A 24,855-nucleotide genomic window follows, 5' to 3' on the forward strand; every position below is an offset into this window, starting at 1 on the left:
TATGTAAAGAAGGTACTGTTCTATTATTGACTCATCTAGCTACGCATGGCCATAAAGCGAGCTTAAAGGAATTCCCCAGTACTGTCAGAAAGAAGTAGCTTATTTGGGTTACCTACTTTCAAAGGAAGGGAGAAGATTAACACCAGAGAGGATAAAGAGTATTTCTGGTAAGCCTATTCCAACAACACAGAAAGGTGTGAGAGCTATAATAGGGATGGCTTCTTATTGCCGTCAATGGATTATAAACTTCGCTTTAATTGTGAAACCAATGGTGGAATTAACAAAAAAGGATGCTGTGATGCCTTTGCAGTGGAATGAAGAATGTCAGAAAGCATTTGATTCGCTAAAAACCATTTTGAGTTCTGCTCCAGTTTTGGGCACACCGAATTATGAAAACGTTTTTAGGCTATTTGTGCATGAGAACGAAGGATGCGCGTTGTCTGTCTTAACACAGGAACAAGGTGGAAGAAATAGGCCGTGCAGCTATTTTTCTTCTGCGCTGGACCCTGTAGCGCGCGCACTACCACGATGTTTGTGAGCTGTTGCAGCGGCTGCTGCGGCAGTGAAACAAAGAGAAGGGATGGTTTTGGGGCACACCTTAATTTTGATGGTTCCACATGCCATAGATGTTCTACTCAATAGAACGCAGACGCAACACCTACCCTCTGCCAGATTGACTAGATATGAAATTGTATTGTTCGCGCCCCACATCCAAATTATGAGGTGTAGCGCTTTGAATCCAGCAGAATTAATGCCAATGCCCGGGGAAAACAGTGGTGGGACTGAATTGCCTCCCCATGATTGCCTAATGGTTACTGAGGAAGAAACAAAAGGGAGAATTGATTTGAGTGACACACCACTAAAAGAACCAGAAGGGGAACTGTTTTGTGATGGCTCCTATTTTAAACTACCTGACGGCACATCAACTGCTGCATACGCTGTTACGACATTAAAAAGTGTTGTGGAGAGTAAAATAATTCCTTATAACTCTGCCCAGGCAGCAGAGATAATTGCCTTAACAAGAGCTTGTGAAATTTCAGAGAACTTGAGCGTAAATATCTATACTGATAGCCAGTACGCCTTTGGTGTAGTCCATAACGTTGGCCGATTATGGGCCGAGAGAGGTTTCTTAACATCCCATGGGGCTAGAATTCAACATGGCCCTCTGATTGTACGATTAGTGTCTGCACTTACGTGTCCAAAGCACCTGGCAATAGTGAAATGCGAGGCACATAAAAAGGTGACATGTAAAGTGGGAGAAGGAAACGCATTTGCAGACAAGATTGCGAAACAGACTGCCACTGATTTGAATACAAAAATGTTGACAGTACAATCGGAGGAAGTGCCCTGCATGATAGAAAATGGAATTGTAACTGTTAAAGAAATGCAAGCGGAAGCTACCACTGACAGAAATACAGGGATGGGCCAAGGGCTCTGCAGAATTGGATTTGGAGGATTGTTGGGTGGACAAGAAAAGTGGGAATTGGATGTTGCCAAATGCTTATGTAAACGCAATGGTTACAATGGCTCACAGTCCCACACACATCTGTGCGAAGAAGATAGCCCAACATTTAGCTACAATCTGGGAAAATCCCCTCATAAAAAAGAATGCCGAGAGGTTAGTACAAAACTGCATTACATGCCTACAGAACAATGTGGGAAAGGGAACGGTAACTCCAACAGGAAGTTTTGGACCTCCCTCTATGCCATTCGAAGTGATCCACTTTGACTTCATAGAAATGGAGAGATGCCAAAATTTGAAGTACGTTCTGGTGATCATATGTGCAGTCAGCAAATGGGTGGAAGCATATCCATTGAAAGAATGCACAGCCATGAGCACGGCAAAAGTAATGCTAAAAGAGTATTTCTCTCGCTTTGGTCTGCCCCGTGTCATATGGTCGGACAATGGTCGCACTTTGTAGGTGCAGTGATACTGCAGATTTGTGCAGGATTACAGATCGATAAAAGATTCCATTGTTCGAGACATCTGAGTTTGGCCGGTCTTATTGAACGGCATAACGGAATCTTGAAGTCCAAAATAAGTAAGATCTGTGAAGGCAGCAAACTAAGTTGGGTAGATGCATTACCAATAGCGTTACTGTGTATGGGAACGTCAGTGCAGGCTAGAACTGGGCTCTCCCCCTATGAAATCATAATGGGGAGACCGGCAAATGTGTGGTGCGCACCCCAGCCTAGGAGAATGAGAGAGGTAGAATACCCTGTACTCAGCATTTACTGTAATTTGTTAGTAAAAAAACTGCGTTTGATTCATCAGCAGGTGCAGGAGGCATTACTGGTGCGGTATACTGGCCCAGGAGAGCCAGGAACCAGGGTACTAGTCAGAAACTATGAACGGAAAACATCACTGGCACCCAGGTGGCGTGGGCCGTATCAAATACTCCTGACCACGCAGACAGCGATACGTGTGGATGGACGCAAGGCATGGATTCATGCCACTCACGCCAAGAAAGTCCCATCGCCATTCGACGCGTCAACTGATCAGGACAAAGACAAGAAGGAGGCAGCAGCGATTCCAGAAACGAAAAATGTCGTTGCCAGTCCTTTGCCACAGAAGTTGCCTGATCGTGAAACAGAGCCTGATGAGATTGCCATAAAAAATTGGAAGAGCAAAGAGTGCCTCAACGTTGTCCAGCAGATTCTGCATCTCTGCTGGCCGACATCAAGCGCATACCTCTGTGGCGCCCACCATCTTCTGTTGCGCCACAGCCTGCATTGTCGCCTGGGCACCCATCATCATCTGCCATTGTGCAGCAGGCTGACTCCAAGTTCGAGACCGAAGTGCACCTGCACTATTTGTTGATCACACGGTACCAGGAGCAAATCGGTACAACCTGCGGAGCAGAAAGAAGGAGTGATCACATTTTCATCTTTTGGTGAATTTCTTGCCTGTGTTTCCTATTTTCGGATGAAGTGGGAACCGGAGGCTTAGAGGAGGGTAGCGTAAGAGTTGTGCAAGTTAGACAGCTCACGAAACTCAATTCCTCGGTGCTAAATCCATATGTCAGGAACCCGAGCGAACAAGCGGGGCGCACGTGGTACAAAGGCAGCTCCTCTGAACTATAGGGCAATGTGAAAATGCACGAAGGCCTTGCCAAATGAAAAAGCAATCCAGGCAGATAGCAAACTGGCATAAAAAGGTTGTAGACATTGATTGAACTCTGTCAACATCCTGGGAAGCACATGAACAAGAGATATTCACGACGAGCACAGCAGAAGAAGAAGGAAGAGAAGAAATGTCGGAACCAGCAAATGCCCCCTCCTGCACCAATGCTGATAGAGAATTAAACGTAGTACATAGAAAGGCGGAAAAAGGACATGGTAAAAAGAATTGTATGCTGGGTCTAACCATAGTAATGCGCATAATGAGTATATTAGCCCCAATGTTGACCATATCAGTATTATGGTACCTAGAGGAAATGCACCCTTTTGAAGTACTCTTGCCCATTATGAACATTTCCACAACAGAAAGCCCAGTCCATGTGATTTCCTATACCTTGTCCCCAATGGAAGAAAGACATAGGGAAGGATATGGGAACAACACATTGCTATTAATAATGAATATGACACACTCAATCCTAAGAAAAAACAATTGCTGGGTTTGTGCCCATTTGCCTCAACATGGTGGCAAAGGAATAGGATGGTATGTACAGCCCCTGCCATTGACTTCCGCATGTTATGCTTCTCTGAGTGCCCTATATTATGGGAAATGGAACGAAAGTGAAACTGGTCAACTAGATAAAACAAATATGCATGAATTCGAGGAAGTAATTATGAAACCGGTGGGTTGCTCCATGTTCCAAAAAAGACGGTTAATTACACCAGCAATAATGCCACAGGATAGATTGTCCGTACCCTATAAATCATCTGTGATCACATTCCATATGAACCCACAGGGGAATAAGGATGCGGAACCCCCTTCCTATACAGTAAATTATAATCCACGTTCTATCCCTTTTTTGTTTAAAAAAGATAGGCTCCTTTCAGGTCGGGACATTCACAAGATGCAAAAATATAGCATTCCTTGATAAAGAAGTGGAACCAATATACGTGGGAGATCCTGTGTATTTCATATGTGGAGAAAAAGCATATCCTTGGTTACCTAGGAACTGGGAGGCACGTGTTATTTAGGTTTTCTGTTTCCTGGGGTGGTCCTTTCAAAAACAGCGGATATAGCCAAGCTGACCAGGTCACGACCTCGCCGGAATAGTGGGGACGGGTTGATTGCAGAAGACATAGCAAAATCATTTGTACCATTTTGGGGCCAGGCGATAAACTCTTATAAAATAAGACGACTGTCTAGGATATTAGAAGCAGCAATAAATGGAACCACTGACATATTATATAATATGACTCTCGAGGAAAAAGTAATTAGATTAATGTCACTGCAAAATAGAATGGCCCTTGATATAATCTTAGTTGATTGTGGCAGTGTTTGCAAAATCATGGGATCCGCGTGTTGCGTATTTGTAAGTGACTCCTCCCCCACGATTTTTGAGGCGATAAGAAAATTGCATGTGTTAAGCTCTGATCTCCACCCCCCTGAAGGTGGCTGGGAATTGAACATAAGCTCCTGGTTCTGGGAAGTGTTGCGGTCCTGGGGATGGAAGCTATTTGCAACCCTAGTAGTAATCCCAGGAATATTCGTGACATATTGTTGTTGCATACATTGTCTCCCCATAATATGTACTGAAATTAGCGAAGAGTGTGTACAAATGATGAAACGAAAAGACATTACTAAATAAAGCATTCGCCATAGAAACGAATCTGAAACCATTAAAGAATTCATGGCAATTGATATTGAAAATAATAACGAGGAGACAACAAGTGTACATGAGTCAGAATTTGAATCAGATTCCGAATCTAATCCAAATACTTGGTCGGAGGAGGATGCAATGTATGGATGAGACTTTTGGCATACGGCCAAGAGGAGGGTTTGTCAGTCCAGAAAAATCAAACACCCCTTGAGGGTCCGGAAATGAATGATAATTGGTTGGACGAAGACCAACCGCCTCATTTACAGTGTTAAGAATATATATTCATTAGTTATTACTTAGCTATTAGTTCTACTAGAGTGAGGCCATTTTAAGATGACCAGAATCGCCATTTTGTTTTCTCTCTCTGCTCTCTCTAATGTTGCCACTATGCCTCACGTAAAACTGCTTTGCTGTAGATATTATTTCGCTTCAATGGTCCAAGGCTAAGAAACATGTTGAAACATTTCACTGGAGAGCCAGACAGAAATGCCCGATTCCCTCCCTCACATATCCTTGAAAACAGGGAGCAAGGCATTTAATCAGTACACGAATGCCAGCGAGTCTCCTGAAAGAATAGCAATGTACGAAACTAGCATTTAAAGAGTTGAATTATGCTCTTCTTTACGGCCCCCCTTTCTGAGCCCAGTGAGGCTCCGGAGAGCGGGCTGACCTCTAGAGCGAGAATCGAAACTAAGAGATAGTGAGGTCTGGTATGTGCCAGTCTCCTACGCACAGCTTGCCCATGAAAAACAGAAATGCTGTGTTCTCGCAAATAAAGAATGGTGTCTGTAAAATTGAAGATTGCAAACCGTTACTAAATATGGTGGTCTAAGGTGTCATATTTGTCTCACTGGTCAATCATTGCCTCTAATTCAAAGGGAAATTAATTGGGGTGGCATCAAATGTGTCATACTGTGTCATTGCTGATTGTAAGGTGCTTGGTTTGTATATATGTAACTGATGTACCTTTCACTCTTCTCTTGCGTCCCCCGGGGTCTGTTAGACACACGTCACGGGGCGTGGGACCATTTGGCCAACTGGGACTTCTTTGTATTGCAATAAACCCTAGATTTTGGGAAAGGAACCTCGTGTCTGGCGTATCTATTCGAGTGGGGTGACTGTGCCTTGTTTCCATATCAGAGGGTGCCTCAGAGGGCCCCTTCACTTCTTCCTTGCAGCTTGACTGCGGATGGAGTGACGTCTTCAACTGTGAATGTTCCGTTGAAACTTGGCTCGTCCCACTTTTTCCTTCAGTGATTCCTCACCAAGATGGCGTTTCCAGGGAAGACGAGTGGAACACGTAGACCTTGAGCTGAGTCTGGTGTAGTGTCTCCTTCTGTGTTCTGTGCTGCCCTGCACCCTTTTCGTCGTCGCTGCAGCTGGTCTGAAATTACAGTAAGGCAAGATGTCATGCAGTTCAGATAATTTTGCATTTCAGATCCTAGAACCTCTCCTGTCGACTGGCCGTCACATCTAGCTCTATCTCGGGGTGTGAGGGGAGTTCTCATTCTTCTTCCTGTGGCTATCTCGTGTGGCTTAAGATGATGTTCGGAGCCAGGTTCGTTCCAAAGCGCATACAGTGCCAGTGGAAGGCAGTGCAACCATCCCCTCTTTAGAGTAAGCTTCAACTTGGCTATCCTTTCCTTTAACAAGCTGTTGAGCCTCTCACAGATCCTATTACCTTCTGGATGATACGCCGATGAGAACTTGTGCTTTATACCAAGCAGCAAGCTAATCTGCTCAAAGACTGCATTTACAAAATGAGCCCCATTATCTGATCTCATCACTTCACACACCCCCCACCTGAGGGAACACTTCCCTCACTAAGAATTTGGCTGCACGGGTAGAGTTTGGGTGTGTACATGGACCTGCTTCTATCCATCTAGATAATGGACACACCACAACAGTTAAATATCTGTACCCGTTGCATACTTGAATCATGTCGACGAAATCGACATGCAAGTGCTGAAAAGGCCCATTTGGCCCGGGGATGACTCCTCTGATTACTTTTAATGTGTGCCCAGCGGTGAATTGCTGGCAGATTATGCAGTTCACCATAAAGAATGTAACATGCTCAGCTAAATTCGGTGTGAACCAGTCTTCCGCGAGCGTTGCTGCTCGATTCTCTGTTGCCATGTGCGTCGGGTAATGCAACTGTTCCAGCGCTATTTTTAGTAGGGCTACAGGCATTACTGGTTTACCAGTGCTGTCTTGTCACCACAAGCTGTGGGAGGGGTTTAAAGAACACCCTTGACGTTTCCACAAGTTTTTCTCTTCCTGTGGTACCTCCCCTTGGAGCTCCATTAATTGCGTTTGCCCAAAATCGTTATAGGCTTCCGATGTGGTTCGTGCTACCATCATCCTTTCATGGGTGCACGCCACATCCACTTCCATAACCGTCTAATTTTTTGATTCCATACGCTTGGCTTTCGTGTCTGCTGCGTGATTTCGGCATGAGATGAAATCTGTCCCTTTCATGTGGGCGGCTCATTTTACGACCGCTATGCCCACTGGGAACTGTAGTGCCTTTATCAGCTGGTCCAATAAGGCTGCGTGCTGCACTGGCGTGCTGTCTGTGCGGAGGTAGCCCCTCTGCAGCCTGTGCTGAGTAGTGAGATGGTATTTGCGCACTAACAAGTACTCGAAATTCTCCATTTGCTATGTGTTTCATCACAGCGACGCCTGTGTATCTTGCCCATCACTTTGGTTGATCCTCGATGACCCATCAATAAAGACGATCTCTCCTCCTGCCAAGGCATTTTCCTTTACCCTGGGGATTTCATCATAGAATTCTTCATAATTCGTGCAGTCATGTATCGGCTCTCCTTCAGTGACTGACTCTGCTATAAACATATCTGGGTTCACTATCTTACATCAGACTATTTTAATCAATGGGTTTGATATGATCACTTCATAGGCAGAAGCTCTCTGAGATGTCAATGTGGCCTTTGGTTTCTCTAAAATGGAAATAATGAGTGTTCGACATATAACGTCATGGAAAATCCCATTACAATGGTTGTCGCTTTCTCTATGGCGAACGCTGCAGCAGCTAAACTTTGTTCGCATGGGAAGTGGCCTTTCATTACTGGGTCCAGGTTCCCACTGTAATATGCTAAGGGCTTGTACCCCAGCGAGGTTCTTTGGGCGAGCGCTGCCATCATAACGCTACCATCTGTGTGTGAAAACAGGTAAAATTCCTCTGCATAATTGGGAATTCCGAGAACTGGAGCTGTGCAAATCGCTCTCTTAAGTTCAGTAAACCCTTTCTCCATTGTCTCAGACCATTCAATCTTTTCCATTGTCACCTGGGTCTTCTTTAGAGCCTGAAGTAAAGGCTTAGTCTAAGAGCTGTAATCGAAAACCCATGCCCTAACATAGTTGCACAGGCCTAAAAAGCTCTGCATTTGCTTTATCGTGTGTGGCTTAGCCGTGTTCAATATGGCTTCAGCCCTTTCTGGGGGTCACCTTCTTGCCTTCATGTGAGATTAACTGGCCTATGTACAGCACTTCCTGTTGACAATATTGTAATTTTTCCTTTTCAACCATATAACCTTTCTCAGCCAGTATAGTCAGTAGCTGAACAGAATCGTGCCTGCATTGCTCTTCTGTGGTGCTGCAAATTAGGATGTCATCCACATACTGCAAGACGGTACTTTTTAATGCAATATTGCTTAGGTCCATCTGCAGGACTCTGTTGAAAATAGACAGAGACTCACAGTACCCCTGTGGCAGCCTTGTGCTTTTCAGACGCATTTGTCTGAACGTGAATGACGTCAGATCATGTGAGTCACGGGGCAACAGGATTGAGAAAAAGGCATTTTTCAAGTCAATCACTGTGAAATGTTTTGCCTCGACGGGTATATTACATAGAATTGTAGATGGGTTAGGGACTAGAGGGAACTCGGCTTCAACAATATCGTTTATTGCTCGTAAATCCTAAATTAAACGCCAAGACCCCCCCTTTGATTTCTTGACAGGATAAACTGCCGTATTACATGGTGACTCTTGACGTCACTAAGATGCCCTGGTCCATCATAGCAGAAATTGTCTTAAAAATCCCTTCATCTGCCTCTCTGGACATGGGATATTGTTGGACTCTTGGTAAAATTGCTCCTGGTTTTAGTTTGATTTTCACTTATCCCACCCCCTTCAAGAGGCCTACATCATAGGGTCCTGTAGTCCATACTGAGACAGGCACTTTAGCTATATCATTATCAAAATATTCCAGACGCTTTAGCGCCAACATCATTCTCTGATGCACTTCCCTTTTGATCATTTTTACCCAAAAGATGAGACTCACTTCCACCCTTGTCTCTTCCGAGTCTGATTGTTCTTCAAACAGATCGTCATCAGTGACGCCAGTCACTCGATACCCTTCTTCGATGGCTATAATCGCGCACCATTGTCTGCCTTCATCATCGTACCCATCAACCAATACTAATGAGGGTCTGGTGACACTGATAGGATAGAGCACATCAGGGTTCCCAGTGAGCTGTCCTAGTTTATATATAAGTTTGGCCCACTGTGCACTTGTAGATTTTCCCCATTCCTAGTGTTGCTTCCCCTTCCAGGGTTCTGTGCCTGCCCTGTGCTCATCGTGTGTGACACTTGCAACAGTGCCTGTTGGGATTGTCCTTGTGAAAAATTCCCCATGTTTTGTGGTTGCGCCCTTGTTGCGCTCCTGGTGCTTGTTGCTGCACCATGTGATTCTGTGCAACGCCCTATTGTAAGGCTGCAGGTGGATTTGCCGTGCCTGCTCCCATTCCTTGGCCGTTCTGCATCATGCCTTGACTTCTGCACGTGCGAGCCAAATGCCCTCTCATTCTGCACAGCCAACATACTGGTGGTGGTCAGATGATTTGTCCATTTGACATATCCAGGTTACCATTTTGCATGTTTTGAAAGCCTCCTTGATTATTTTGGAAGCCTCCCTGATTGCTCTGCCATCCTCTTCCCCTAAATCCTCTTCCCTGTGGGTAAAACACTACGTTACCCTGACTATTCTGTTGTGGACTAGTGTCATGTCTCGCTGGCGCCGCGGCTCCCTTTGGCGGCGCTGGAGAATGCGGACTTTGTCCTTGTTTCCTTCTCCCAGCATGGCTCCTGTTACTACGGGTAGCGTTGCAGTGTTCCCGTCTTCAGTCAGACGTCCTCTGACGTCACCGCGCTGTTCCAAGGATCCCGGATATGGTGCAGCAGAACCACAGCTCAGCGCGTCGCTTCTCTCCTCAGACGCTCCGTAAGTTCGCAGCTAGGGTGCATGTTACCTACATCCTTGTCCTTAAACTTACCTTGTCTCTTTACCTACCTATCTACATATCTACAGACTTGTGTCCGTATCCAGCCTCCTTCTCCCGACCTCCGAGACTCCTCAAGACTCCTCCTCCATCCAACTCGCTCGAATACAGAAGCAGACAGAGTCCTGCAAATAGAATCCTTCCCACGTTGAAGATCGACGTACCGAGGACGATTGGATCCATCCCCGTTCCGGCAGGGTTTTCTCCCCCAGGAGGGTTTCCCTGGGATCCCTTACACTACCACTTGTTTCCTAATCAGGAGAGGGGAGGTGTCAGGGTCCCTAGGGGGCTCCCCAACTGCCTCGTTGATTGCTGCACCATCAGGTTAGTGTTTGAAAACCTTACAGCAAGCGACGCCCGTAAAAAAGAAATCTAATTATGACAACGCTGCAAGCAGCGTTAGACCAGGTGCAGCAATTAACGACTGTGGTACAAGGTTTGTCCCATGAGGTACAAGCCTTGAAACATGAAAACGCTTATCTGAAACAGCAAATGTCAGTGAAGCCTCCCACAAGTTCGGAAATCCCTCCGGGTCCATTACCAGGAGGGAAATATGACGGGAATCCTCAATCACTAAGGGAATTTCTGGACGCATGCACAGTGCAATTTGCATTTAAAACATCTTTTTTCCCCTCAGATAGAGATAGAGTAGGATACATGATTACCCATCTAACAGGACCTGCTCTAGCCTGGGCCACCCCTATTGTAACTTCTAATAACGCCATTCTTGATTCAGTGCCCGCTTTTACTGCCAGCCTGAAGGCTATGTTTTCAAGAAAAGAGTACCATGTCTCCACTCAGGAGAAACTGCTAGATATCAAGCAAGGATCCTTAGGTATCCTAGAATACATCACTCGATTCAAACAAATGGCGGCCGGCACCTCGTGGGCTGATGACGCTCTGATAACTTTGTTCAGAAGGGGGCTTCATGATGAGTTAAAAGACGAACTCGCGCGGGTCTCTAGGCCCAATACTCTTGCGGAATTGGTCTCCCTCACCATGCAGTTAGACTATCGGCTACAAGAACGACAAGCGGAAAGGAAGAAAGGGAGAAGTCACCGCTTTGGGCCAGACATAGTTTCAGTTCCCAAAACCACTAATTCAGATGAACCTATGCAAGTGGGAATTACTCGGGGACCTCTTACTCCAGAGGAACGGGCTCGCAGGAAAAGCCAAGGGCTATGTATGTACTGCGGCTCTTCCTCTCATACAGTACAAGAATGCCCTATTGCTCCTCTTAGACGGCAATCACGTTCGGGAAACGCCAGACCCCAACCGCAAAGGGAACAACGGTCGGGGCAACGGGTGCTGGTTCCCACTCTCCAACCCTGATTCCTCCATCATTGGACATGGTAGTTTTACGGGTCTCTCTTTCCTTACCAGATAGAACCGTAGTAACGGTACCCGCCTTGATAGATTGCGGTGCAGCGGGATTGTTCATAGACGATTTGTGGGCTAAATCACAGAATCTACCTCGCTCTCCCAAAGCCTTTGCCATACCAGTTGAAGGGGTGGATGGCACGCCTCTAGTTTCAGGACCTATACGGGAACAAACGTTCGCCTTAAAGATGTCTATCGGTTCCCACAGAGAAGAGATCATATTCGACATTATTAAGGCTGCCCACTATCCCGTCATTTTGGGGTTACCCTGGTTAAAGCTACACAATCCATTCATAAATTGGTCAGCTGGTTCTATCTTCTTGGGGTCAGAACACTGTGTTCAACACTGTCTTGCAGACAGCTCTGTAGGATTCTTTACTCCTCCTTCACCTCCTGACAGATCCCATAAAATAGTGGACCAGATCAGTCTTCTTCCTCCCGAATATGAGGAGTTCCAGGACATTTTTTCTTCTCCTCAGTTCTCGGACCTTCCGCCTCATAGAAGAGACGATTGTTCGATTCGACTTGAATCTTCACAACCCATACCCTTCGGTAAAATGTACATCCTTTCGGAGAAGGAAAAATCGGTCTTAAGACAGTATCTGGATACCAACCTCAAGAACGGTCTGATAACGGAATCAATCTCTCCGGCAGGGGCATCATTGTTTTTCATAGCGAAGAAGGACACAGACGAATTAAGGCCCTGCATAGATTATCGGGGTCTTAACAAAATCACCATTCCGGATCGTTATCCGATGCCACTCATCCCTGATATTTTGGAGGCCGTAAAGGGAGCCACAATCTACACTAAACTAGATCTCAGAGGAGCCTATCACCTCATCAGGATTAAGGAAGGGGATGAGTGGAAAACAGCCTTTCGCACCCCTTTTGGTCATTTCGAGTACCGGGTGATGCCCTTTGGTTTATCAAATGCTCCTGCTGTTTTCCAGAGATTTATCGACCATATATTTTCTGATCTCCTTCTCCACACAACAGTCGTATATCTCGATGACATCCTGGTGTACTCCAAGGACCCAAAAGAACATCACCAACATGTGAGTCAAGTTTTACACAGATTACGGAACAACCACCTATTCTGTAAACCAGAAAAGTGCAAATTTCATCAGACTACAGTTACTTATCTAGGGTTCGTCCTGTCCTCCTCTGGGATTTCAATGGATCCCAGCAAAGTAACAGCAATTCTAGAATGGTCTCCACCTCGTACCGTCAGAGAACTCCAAAGTTTTCTGGGATTCTCAAACTTTTACAGGAAGTTTATTGCAGGGTTTTCTTCTGTTGTTCTACCACTAACAAGGCTGCTTAAGAAGGGGAAGACTTTCGAATGGACAATAGAAGCTCAGTCCGCCTTTGACACTTTGAAAACTCTTTTTACGTCAGCCCCAATCTTACGAACACCAGACCAGAGCCTACCCTTTATTGTAGAAACAGACGCCTCTCACTTCGCCTTGGGAGCCGTGTTGAAACAGACTCAGGCACTTGGATTAGAACATCCTGTGGCCTATCTTTCTAAAACCTTCTCTCCCTCGGAAATCAACTACACAGTATTAGAGAAGGAACTATTGGCCATAAAACGAGCATTTCAGGAATGGAGACATCTCCTATTGGGTTCCCAACATCCTATCGAAGTACGCACAGATCATCAAAATCTTAAAAGCCTCCAGTACGCAGAAACACGTAACAGTCGGCAAGCTAGATGGGCACATTTCTTTTCTCCCTACAACATAACATTCACAATCATTCCGGGTAACACCAATCTACAAGCCGATGCATTATCACGCAGAGATCCAACATGCAAACCTGGTTTTCAGACCGAAAAACTGTTTCCTCGGGCTACATTTATTGCTGTAGTCCAAGATTTCCTTCACTCAATTGCATCCCAAACCTGTCTCATCAAGGATTCTATCAGTCTTCAAATGGGAAAGTGGAGTCTCTCCTTTGAAGACGGATGCTATTATCAGAACCATCGAGTCTATGTCCCTACTCTCCAACTCCGTACTGAAGTGATGCATATGTGTCATGATTCTGTCATGGCCGGACATCGCGGTATAGCCAGTACTCGGGAGCTTGTTTTAAGGCATTTTTGGTGGGAAACCCTGGGTAAGGACGTGAAAGACTATGTTTCATCGTGCATGGTTTGCCTCCAAGCCAAAACCCCTCGCAGCAAACCTTTTGGGAAATTGGCAATGGTACAAATACCTACCCGTCCCTGGCAACTGATTTCTACGGACTTCATTGTCGACTTGCCTACGTCTAAAGGTTGTACCACCATTATGGTAACGGTCGATTATTTTACCAAATTGGCCCATTTTCTGGCTTTGCCCTCCATACCAACTGCCTCACAAATGGCCAGACGCTTCATCAATACCATATTTTCTCGGCATGGTCTTCCAGACAGTATAGTGTCCGATCGAGGTTCGCAGTATATCTCCCGATACTGGAAGCAGGTCTGTTCCGCTTTGGGGATTAAAAGAGCTTTAAGTTCAGGCTACCATCCTCAAACTAACGGACAGACCGAACGTTTGAATCAAACCCTGGAAACTTATCTGCGTTGCTTTGTGTCTGCGGCTCAAGATAACTGGATGGAACTGTTACCCTTGGCAGAGTTTGCCTATAACAACGCTCCTCATGCATCCATTAAGACAAGTCCATTCCATTGTACCTATGGATACCATCCCTCCTGTTCTCCTTCCTCCCTTCTCAAAACTTCGGCATTTCCAGATGCCGACGCCCTTATGGGGGACATCCAACAGGGACATCTTTTGGCCAGGACTGCTTTGCTAGAAGCTCAGGAAAGCTCCAAACGCTTTGCGGATTTGCATCGTTCACCATCACCCAAGATTACTCCGGGGGATTTGGTTTGGCTCTCGGCAAGATTCCTTCCTAGACACTTGATTCCGTCTAAATTGTCTCCTAAATTCTTTGGACCTTTCACTGTTTTCAGGTCGAAGGGCTCTCTAGCCTTTGAATTGCAACTTCCTCCATCTTGGTCCCGAATTCACCCGGTATTTCATGTGTCCCAACTCAAGCTCCATGTTCCAGATCGATTCGGTCGTTCTAAGGACTGTCCTCCACCTGTGTCAACTGAAGATGGTCCCGAATTCGAAGTCTCCGGTGTTTGTGATTCTCGTTATCATCATGGTCGACTTCAATATCTGATCCACTGGAAGGGGTATACTATAGCGGACCGTTCGTGGGAACCAGCCTCTGCTGTCCACGCACCTTTGCTTGTTCGCCGCTTTCATAGGTTGCACCCCGACAAACCCGGTGGGGGGACCCTTGGAGGGGGGCATACTGTCATGTCTCGCTGGCGCCGCGGCTCCCTTTGGCGGCGCTGGAGAATGCGGACTTTGTCCTTGTTTCCTTCTCCCAGCATGGCTCCTGTTACTACGGGTAGCGTTGCAGTGTTCCCGTCTTCAGTCAGACGTCCTCTGACGTCACCGCGCTGTTCCAAGGATCCCGGATATGGTGCAGCAGAACCACAGCTCAGCGCGTCGCTTCTCTCCTCAGACGCTCCGTAAGTTCGCAGCTAGGGTGCATGTTACCTACATCCTTGTCCTTAAACTTACCTTGTCTCTTTACCTACCTATCTACATATCTACAGACTTGTGTCCGTATCCAGCCTCCTTCTCCCGACCTCCGAGACTCCTCAAGACTCCTCCTCCATCCAACTCACTCGAATACAGAAGCAGACAGAGTCCTGCAAATAGAATCCTTCCCACGTTGAAGATCGACGTACCGAGGACGATTGGATCCATCCCCGTTCCGGCAGGGTTTTCTCCCCCAGGAGGGTTTCCCTGGGATCCCTTACACCACCACTTGTTTCCTAATCAGGAGAGGGGAGGTGTCAGGGTCCCTAGGGGGCTCCCCAACTGCCTCGTTGATTGCTGCACCATCAGGTTAGTGTTTGAAAACCTTACAACTAGCCACCTGCTGCATGCTTTGTTCAGCTGCGTTAGTTAGCATGGCTCCTTCAAGAGTATACTTTGATAATTTATTTTGCACCAGCTTCACTTCCTCACCCTTTCGAGTTGCCTCTTTTTTACGATTTCTTTCACGCAATAGTCTACGGTAATGTGCGATAGTCAACTGTATTTCAGCCCTAGGCTTAGCCTCAACTCCTACCAATTTCTTGAGTTGTTTCTGCACTGGTTCTGGCAACCCTTGGCACAATATATGGTAAAACACAGGAATTGATTTCGTCCAAGATTCATGCGTTTCGAGCACTTATGCGTCTTGGAAATTCTGGATATAAATTAACGGATCTTTCGACTCCTTCATTTTTCGAGTCATTATAGCTCCCATATTGAAAGTATCTGGGTAAAGTACTTGTAGAGCTTTCCATACTGCTGCTCTGTAATTGTTAAATGGCGCTCCGTCATGAGTGGTGTTAATTGTGGTTACACCGGGGTAGCCTGCCCGTGTCCACACATTGTCTGCTCTCTCACCAAGTATGACGATCAGGAGACCTTTAATGTCTCCTATAGCTAGCGTGTTTCCCTCTGTCATTTTTTCTATCTCATGTATCCATTTTCCGGCTCCCGATGTCAGCATTGGAAGCTTGTTTTTCAAGTTTTCTCGATCCATGTGTGGCCATGGAATATATTGTAGTCTTGCTCCCCCCTTTTCTAGTAGCGGAAATTGGAATGCACAGCCCTCTTTCTCTTCTCTCATAGTTCTCCTGTCTATCGCAGGGGTAATATTCCCATATCGCCATCTACCTGGCAATGTCCTTAGTCTGTCTACATAGGGTGGTGACAACACCCCCCTCTGACCATGAGGTACTCCTTCATGTCGGTCAAACTGTACGGCTGACTCTGATGTCCTCGGTGCGGACTTGCTAGTGTCTGACCATCGTATCCCTCTTTCCCTTAGGAGTCATCTTTCGCGCCATCTCCCTTCCTCGTTTGCCTCGTGCTCCTCCCCTACGGAGTCGGGCATGGTTTGTTCCCGATTCACGCAACTCCTTGTGTCTTCATCGTTTGTACTGATTTCTAATCTGTCCAGGGACAGTTTCCTACTTCCAGTACTTCGCGTGACATCCTCAGTGTCATACAGCTGAGTGCTTTCCAAGCGCTCGTCCTCCCCCTTTCCTTGGGGTATTTGTTCTAGCCCCATTTCATCATATGCTCTATCGATCGTTTCCCCGATGCTTCTGGTGTCAAAGTCATCTTCAATATTTGCCCTAGACGTGCCTGGTACTGAATCGTACACAGGAAAGAATTCTTCAATTTCTTCCCAGTCTACAACTGGATCAGGTTTTTTAACTTCCCTCTCCAAATATTCGAGATCGCGTGCCCTCTGTCTTCGCTTATGTTCGATATCGTCATCAAATTCTTTGCGCTTCCTCCCCTCTTCTGTGACCCTATCTTCTTCCCTTCTCTTTTCATTTCTACGGTCATCTGCCCTTTGAATTTCCTCATCTCTTCCTCTCCTTATCCTTTTTTCACGTACCCTTTGCTCTTCATCTAACCTTTGCTGTTTCTGTCTGTCTTGATCACAGGCTGCTCTCGGGTTGTGATCGAGCTGTTTTTCTTGGTCTTCACAATATAGCTGTTCTTGCCTTAGTCTATCTTTCCTTCTTATCCTTTCGTCTCTTATCTCTTTCTCTTTCTCTGTGCCTCATCTCACCTCTCCTTTGGTCTCACGTCATCACTGCCTTTCCCATTGAGTTTCAATAAGATTTGTCCTCCCATCCATTCGTCTTTTGCGAATGCTGTCTCATCAGTTCTGTCTTCACTTCCTTTCCATTTCTTTCCCTCTCTCTCCTTGTCGAGAGATGCGCTTGTCTGTGCCTGATCCTTCCTTTCATCATCGCGTCTCCCCTTGTCCCTTGGGACTGCAGAGGTAAGATTCTTGTCCTTATCCTTCCCTTGATTTACATCACTACTATATGTAGGTGACTCATAGGCGGGGTTGCTGTACACCGCGGCTGCTTTAAGCTCCCTTAATGGGTATAATCCCTCATCCTTACTTTCTTCAGTTTTTGTTTCGGGCGGGGCAGGTGGTGCGGTAGGCGTCTCACCCCCCTGGGTGCATACATTTAGTATCCAATCTGATGGTGGCTCTTCCTCCTTTGTCTGTTCACACATCTTCCAAAGTTTTTCTAGCTTCTTGCCTGAATATGTGGCATGCAAATATGTCGTCATATGTTGCAAGACGGCTTTAGATAAAGACCCATTTTGTGGCCATGGCATAAACATCTTGTGGGTTGTACCCTTAACCCACTTGGTGCTATACTTCTTTAGCTTGGGTGCAGGTTCTGGCAACTGCTTGCATAAGTGTGCTAATGGAGTTAGGTCTTCCATGTTTAAATCTGTTCCCTTTCCTCTTGTATAACACTTGTTAATGCTTTCGTGTGGTTCAAACACCTTGTGACAATATGAGCGAGCACCAAACACCACAAGCTCCAATCCAAATTTTGCACCAAATTTATTTTTATATTACCAATTTGCTCACATCAATTCATGTGCAATTCTGTCTCAGCTATCGAATCGCGCACATTTTTTTAATCAGTTCTCTTAACAAAATTTTCACTTATGACGTCACAACAAAACATGTAAGACAGACACTTAACAGACTAGACGGACACCAGCTGGACACAGATATCTCTGCCTCTAATCATTACCCCTTCATGGAGTTTAAACGAACCCCTTTCACGACGTCTTTAAACGTGGTGGTAGTCTAATTGTTCCCCATTACGTGGGACTCTGGGTACACGTTTCTTCTGGCCGCTATATTAAAGCGCAGGAATAAGGCGAATCCTCTCACTTCTCAGGTGTCCGCCCTGGTAACCTCTCTCTTCTCGGGTGTCCACCCCAGTAACCTCTCTCTTCTCGGGTGTCCACCCCGGTAACCTTTATTTATTCAATTATTCTCAAGTCATTATCCCCTTATATATATATATATATATATATATATACAGTCTTCTCTACTTCTGACTATTTTTTTTTCCTCCTCCCTCTGTTACCTTTTCCCTTTACTTGTTCTTAATGCGTACACTGTTTGCCAAAGCACTCAATTTTTTCTTCACTCACCGTTCTCATTGTTCGTCTCTGGACCATCGGGATCACCGCCTTCGTTACCACCTCCTTCAGATTTTCGCCCGATCAGCTGCCCGTAGGAATGGGATGGGATGTGTTTGGAAAACTGGTCCCTTCAGGCCCCAACTGCAGTCTTGTATATGGGGAGCTTCACGGTCTACTCAGCCAAATGGCAAAGGACCTGTGATATTGCCGAAGACATAGAGTTACTTTATGTCGACAGTCAATAGGTGTCTTATTTTAATCAATAATCAGTAATCAATGGTCACCAACCATCCTCTGCTACCAAGTGTACTGCGAGAGAGAGATACCCCTGACCGGCCCATAGAGTCAGAGCTTGCTCCATAGTAGTTTTTAAGACGAGATAGCTGCACCTCGAGGCGGATGGGGTGTAGGATTTCTTACTCCAACATCAATCAATAAGGACAACTCAATGGTTTGGCAAAGGGGAGTCCGTTTAATGACAAGTACAAAAAACGGGGAAACATAGAAATCAACAGTGATGCGATAGCCCATCTCGCTTCAAATCCCAACAACTTCATGCAAATGTTAACAGTTATACCCAACATTCGTCATCATTGAGGTGTAACACTCAAAAGTTATCATGCAATTCTATTGGTTGGAAATGGTAACTTAAATATAGGTGCTATATCTGTATATGGTAACAGAGTGTGAGGATTGGATAAACATCATTAGGTGGGCGTCTAAGCCCTTCCCTCAAAAATGACTACAGTGGACATCACTAAAAGTACGACGTCCCATTGGTTCTACTATCTACAGGACCCTAAATTATTTGGTCCATTGTGATTGGGTTGGCTTCAACCCCATGCATAAATCTCCACTTTAATTAGCAGCACTCAGAATGGTCAACCAGGTGCAGGATGCCCCAAGATTCCCCCAGCCTCCCTTCCATCAATCAATACTTTAGTGCTATGTGCCAATTAGTTGGCTGTGGTCGGCCTCGAAACTGTAGCTTCTTGTCAGGAAAAGTTATGGTAACTTCTGTTTGGGAGACAGCCAAGCGTAGGTGCCTCTTCTCGCTCGGCTGGTCACGTGCTAGCACACGGTGTCCAGTCATATTTTCAAATACAATATTTTCGAAAGTCAAAATGTCGAAAATATTTATTCAAAAATAAAAATGTCGATTTACAAAAAAGTCGAATTTGTTTCGATTTTTTTCGAATTAATGTTTAAATAAATAATTAATTAATAAATATTTTATTAAACATATTTTTTTAAATAATGAATGGTATATCCATGGTGGGAGGGGGAGATCGGGAGGAGGGGGGGGGGGTTGGGGTAGGGGTTTGGGGTGGTTTTTTTAAAATAATTAATTAATTAATTGTTTTATTAAATATTTTTTAAAAAAAATTAAAGGTATATCCATGGGGGGTGTTGGGGGGGATGGGGAGGAGGGGGGGTTGGGGTAGGGGATTGGGATGGGGGGTTTGCGGGGGGACCCCCTATAAAAAACGTTAGTATTTGTGACATTTTACATAGTTATTTTAGCATTGGTTTTTCGTTTTTTTTTCGACATTTTATTTTCGAATTAATGACTTTTTCTATTATATGTATGTGATTTCGACATTTTTGAATTCGACATTTTTTGTTTGACATTTTTGTAATTCGAAATTTTGTTTTCGATATTATGACTATAAACCCTAGCACACCGTGAATCTGCTTAGTTTTCCTTCTATTTGAGCATGTAATTCTTATTTTCCTTGCCACCTGCCTAGGCCTCCTTATTTCGACCTTCACGGGGCAGGCTGCTCTGTTCTTAAGTTTCGATTCTCCGGAGCTACTGTCCGCCTCCCTTTCTTGGTCTGACCTCGACTTCCCAGGCACGGGCTGCTCTTGTTAAGTTTTGATTCAGCCGTCTCTTCTTTTTTTAGCTGGAATATGAATCCTGTCCTGTTTGACCCCTAGTAACCTGAGTTAATTTTTTTTTTGTATAAAAGTGCACTCGCACTTATATAGTGTGCTTTGTTGAGGTAGATATATAGGTGGCGCTTGCCACTCTATTTTTCTACTAAGCATAGCAAGCCACACTGTTTTCTTAGCTTCTTGCAGTTACAAGCATGTGTACAGGCGTTAGCTGGTTGAATAGCTTCATCCTGCTTAACAGAGTAAGGGCCTCATTACACGGACGACGGTAAGGGTTAACGGTCACCGTTAATGGTACCGGTGACCGTTAACCCTTACCGCCTTACTACGAAGTCCCTTTGCGGGTTGGAGACTTTAACGCCTGCTTTTTGCATGCGTTAAAAACCAACCCGCAAAGGGACCAGGGAGCTAATTACGGTACCGCAATTTGCGGTGCCGTAATTAGCACCTTCCCCATTCCCATTATGCCCTATGGGGCAAAAATGGGAATGGGGAAGGGCAATGGGGGAAGGGGGAATTACCGCCCCACCAACCTTGGAATAGGGCGGTAATTCCCCTTTCCACCAAGGCGGTGCCAGTATTTTACCGGCATGGACCAAGGTGCTAATAGCACCTTGGTCCACCGCCGTCCGTGTAATGAGGCCCACAGTTTCTTTATCTTTCAACGTCGTCTCTCCTTCTAAGTTCATGATATCCTTATTCATGACGTTTCACCTCTGTGTGTCCTCTTTTGTTTGTCGTTTCTTTCAGTTGTGAGTCTGTCCGGGCCCTCGTGACGTCACCATTCGTCTTCAATTAAGGCCTGTTGAGTTTCTTCTGGGACAGTGTTTAAGCAATCTTTATTTCGTGTCATTTGCTGGTAGGGTTTTCTCAATGTATACCTTACTGCCCATGGTTGTCTGGTTATTGGCACTTCAATAGGTATTGCTGTTCTGATGGGCACTGGGCAGAGCCCTAATGCGGCTCTCTGCTGGTTTATTTGGTCACCATACGTCGCATATCTCGGTGTGAACGTTCCTGGTACTTCAAAATGGGCAGCTGGAGTGCAGGCTATATTTGGGACCTCCTCTACACATTAACTGCTATAGACACAATGCCATATTTTGATACAAAAAGGAGACTGTTTGTGAAGGGTCCAGATCTATGCAGCCTAGGAGCAGCGCTTACAGACCATTAAGGCATAAAAACACTGTTACCGATGCCAACATAGCACTAACTTCAACCGAATCGGAGGTTTTCACAAATTGAAAGAGAAGCAACTGGAGTGCTATGGAGTGTACGCCGCTTTCACCTCTAAATGAATGGACATCATTTTGAAATGATAAATGATCACAAGCTTGTGGTACCTTTCTTTCAAGGCATGGCCCCTCTCCCTCCTGGAAAGATTGACAAATGGATGCAGAACCTGTGAGGGTATGTCTTTGATCTGATCTTTCATCCTAGTCAAGAGAATCCCATATGCATTCTGTCACCTAAGATCAACTACACACTAAGAAGTTCAGGAGCCTGTGACTGCGGAGGAGCATGTTTCAATGATTACTAATATAGCTCTTCCGACATCACTCACATTGGTGGAAAATACCCAATCAATGGAACAAGAGGGATGCTTACAAGACATCACATCTGCCTACACATGGTTAAGATGAAGGCCCATCTCTTTGGGTACGTATGGTTTAGGGGGATCGGCTATAAGCGAACGTACTGTGTCAAGGATCCCACCACAAAGAAAGACCACCTCCATCTGCTCTCTGGTTAATTCCCAGACCTATTCTCCCTCTCTAGGTTCCAGTCCTTGATTAGTACCCAGTGTAATTGTGTGTGTACACTAGGCTCTCTCCCCTTATAGGTCCCCCTCACTGTGACTCTGTTGCTATTGGAACTGTGTCCTATTAGGCTCTCTCCCATTCCCTAGCGTATCATCCACTGTGGTTTCTGTTGTACTGCGAACTGTCCCCACTAGGCTCTCCCCCTTCTCTCTAGGACCCCAACCCGCGGGGGGTACCGTTTGTGCTGCTGAGTGTACCTGTTTGCCTCCTCTGTGTGTCCCCAACTGTGTGACCCCCCCATGCATCCTGCATTGCACAGCGCTGGTGCCTGCATCTCTCCTCTCTCTTTTGCTCCCTCCTCCTTCTACTTCTGCCTTGCACCCTCTATGGTGCCTTCTGTCTCCCCTCTTTTCTCCTACTGCTACTCGATCTCCTATCGTATCACTCTAAGTCGGGAAGGAAGAGGTTCAAGAGGGACATCCTGATCTACAACTCATGCCTCCCTATCGATGATACCTAAATCTGTGCTTCCTCCAGACAGAATTTTACCAGGATCCTCTTTGTAATTCCCGCTCTAGACCTACGGACCCCTCATATGGTCTCTATTCTCTCTCCTTTTTCTGCCTCTCCCATTAATGGCGGCACTCTGTGGGCGGTCCACTTGGCCCCCTTCCACTCCTCCAAGACCATCCTTAATGTCTATCTGAATGGCACCGTCTTAGTCCAGGGCACTCAGCCCAATCTTCTCCTTTTCGATAGGTGTCTCCCACGTCTTATCAACTTCCTTCCTTCTCCTGCTACTCCTATCAGCACCTTTCTGGCTCATCCGTCACCTCCTTCTTCCACTGTCTCTTGGGCACCCCCTCCTCCTCCTTTCTGGCTACTTTGCCACCACGCTCTACCATGTCTGCCTACTCTCGGGCCCCTCTACGACTTCCGCAGGGCATACCTCATGCCTGTACCCCTCCACGGAAGTCTTTAAAATGTAGCAACCTGCTCCATATCGCTACTCTCAACTCTCGCTCTGCTGTCAAACACTCCTCTGAAATCTGCCACCTCCTCCAAGAACTTGACATGGATGGCCTCGCTCCCACCGAGACATGGTTCACAGCCAGATCTGTCACAAGTTTTGACACTCTCCTCCCTGTTGGCTACAAGATCCTCTCCGAACCCAGAACCAACCATCCAGGAGGTAGAGCAGCTCTGATTTTTCCAGAGTGGGTCCCTGCTTCTGTCATTCCCACGTAGGCCTACTCCTCCTTTGAATTCATGGTCTGCAGGCTCTCTATCTCTCCTGGCCCCTCTCTGACTTTGGCCATCATCTACAGGCCACCGGGCCAGGGCCCCCTCTTCCTCTCGGAGTGGGCTGACCTCGCCTCTTCTCTCCTTGCCTCTACCTCTCAACTTCTCCTCCTCAGAGACCTCAACATACACTTGGATGCTTCTAATCCCTACTCGGGGCTCTTCCGCAACCACTGCAACACTCTCTCTCTCCATTTGATCCTCTGGTCCAACACTCTCTGCCAGACATACCTTGAATGTTCTCATCTCCTCAAACATCCCCTTCTCAAACCCTCTCACCACTCCTCTCTCCTGGACGGACCACTTTCTGCTCTCCTCTCTCCTGACGCTCTCTGTTACCCAGGCTAAGCCCCTTCCAGCACTGCCACCTACCTTCTCTGTCATTCGGCACATAAAGCGTGTGTCAGTGGATGCCTTTGCCGCTACTTTCTCTGCTCCTCCAACGCCTGCGGCTGACTCACACTCTAACACAGCCCACTCTAACTTACATTTTTCTATCGCCAACACTCTGGATGTCCTTGCCGCTGTTATGTTATGTTATTTGGCATTTATTTAGCGCTCTATATATCATGGATATGATCTCAAAGCTCTGTTAGGTTGAATGCCCTCAGGGACTGTAGTCCAGGTCAGTTGAGAGAGTAAGGTGTCATAGGGTGCTTGGGTGCACCAATTATGTGGACAGCCGATGCAATTGCCTAATGGTAGCTGCAGCCTAGCATTAGGTGTGGTGGTATTTGATATCAGCTGAATGTGTGCAGTCTGGAGGATGGACACAAAGACTGGGTTCTGGCTGCGTTAGGCCTGTGTAGGATGCTTATGTGTGGGGTGTAGCTGCGTTTTATTAGAATAATGAGATGTTCATGGAGTAATGTTCGTATGTGAGCAGCCAGGCCGAAAATGATCGAGGGGTGTAGCTGCACTCTAATTGTGTGTTGGTGTAGAATAGAGAGTAAGCATAATGATATGGGAGGTGAGTGTTTGGGTGGAGTTATGAGAATTCGTCCGTAGCCTACCTCCAAGTGCCACTCTTTGTATGACTCCGACCTCGCCACCCTGAAACGCAAGTGTAGGGTGGCTGAGAGAAAGTGGATGGCATGGGGTGCATCCTCAGACAAACTGGCCAGCTCCCTGCTCCAACGACAATACAGACTCTATGTCCTGTCCAAGAAGAGAGGCCACATGCAAGCCTGCATCTCTGCGGCCTCTAACAACATGGCCGAACTCTTTAAAATCTGCAAGGAGCTGGCCAATCCTTCTGCAGTCTCCATCTCTCCTGTTCCCTCCCAGGCCCTCTGTATGGCTCTGGCTTCTCACTTCACCCCAAAAACTCAGGACATCCTGTCCTCTTTCTCCTCTTCCACTCCCCCTAACTCTCTCAGCCCCCCTCTGC

Source organism: Ambystoma mexicanum, chromosome 14 (assembly GCF_040938575.1).
Source record: "Ambystoma mexicanum isolate Mex_15411 chromosome 14, UKY_AmexF1_1, whole genome shotgun sequence".
Classification (NCBI taxonomy): domain Eukaryota; kingdom Metazoa; phylum Chordata; class Amphibia; order Caudata; family Ambystomatidae; genus Ambystoma; species Ambystoma mexicanum.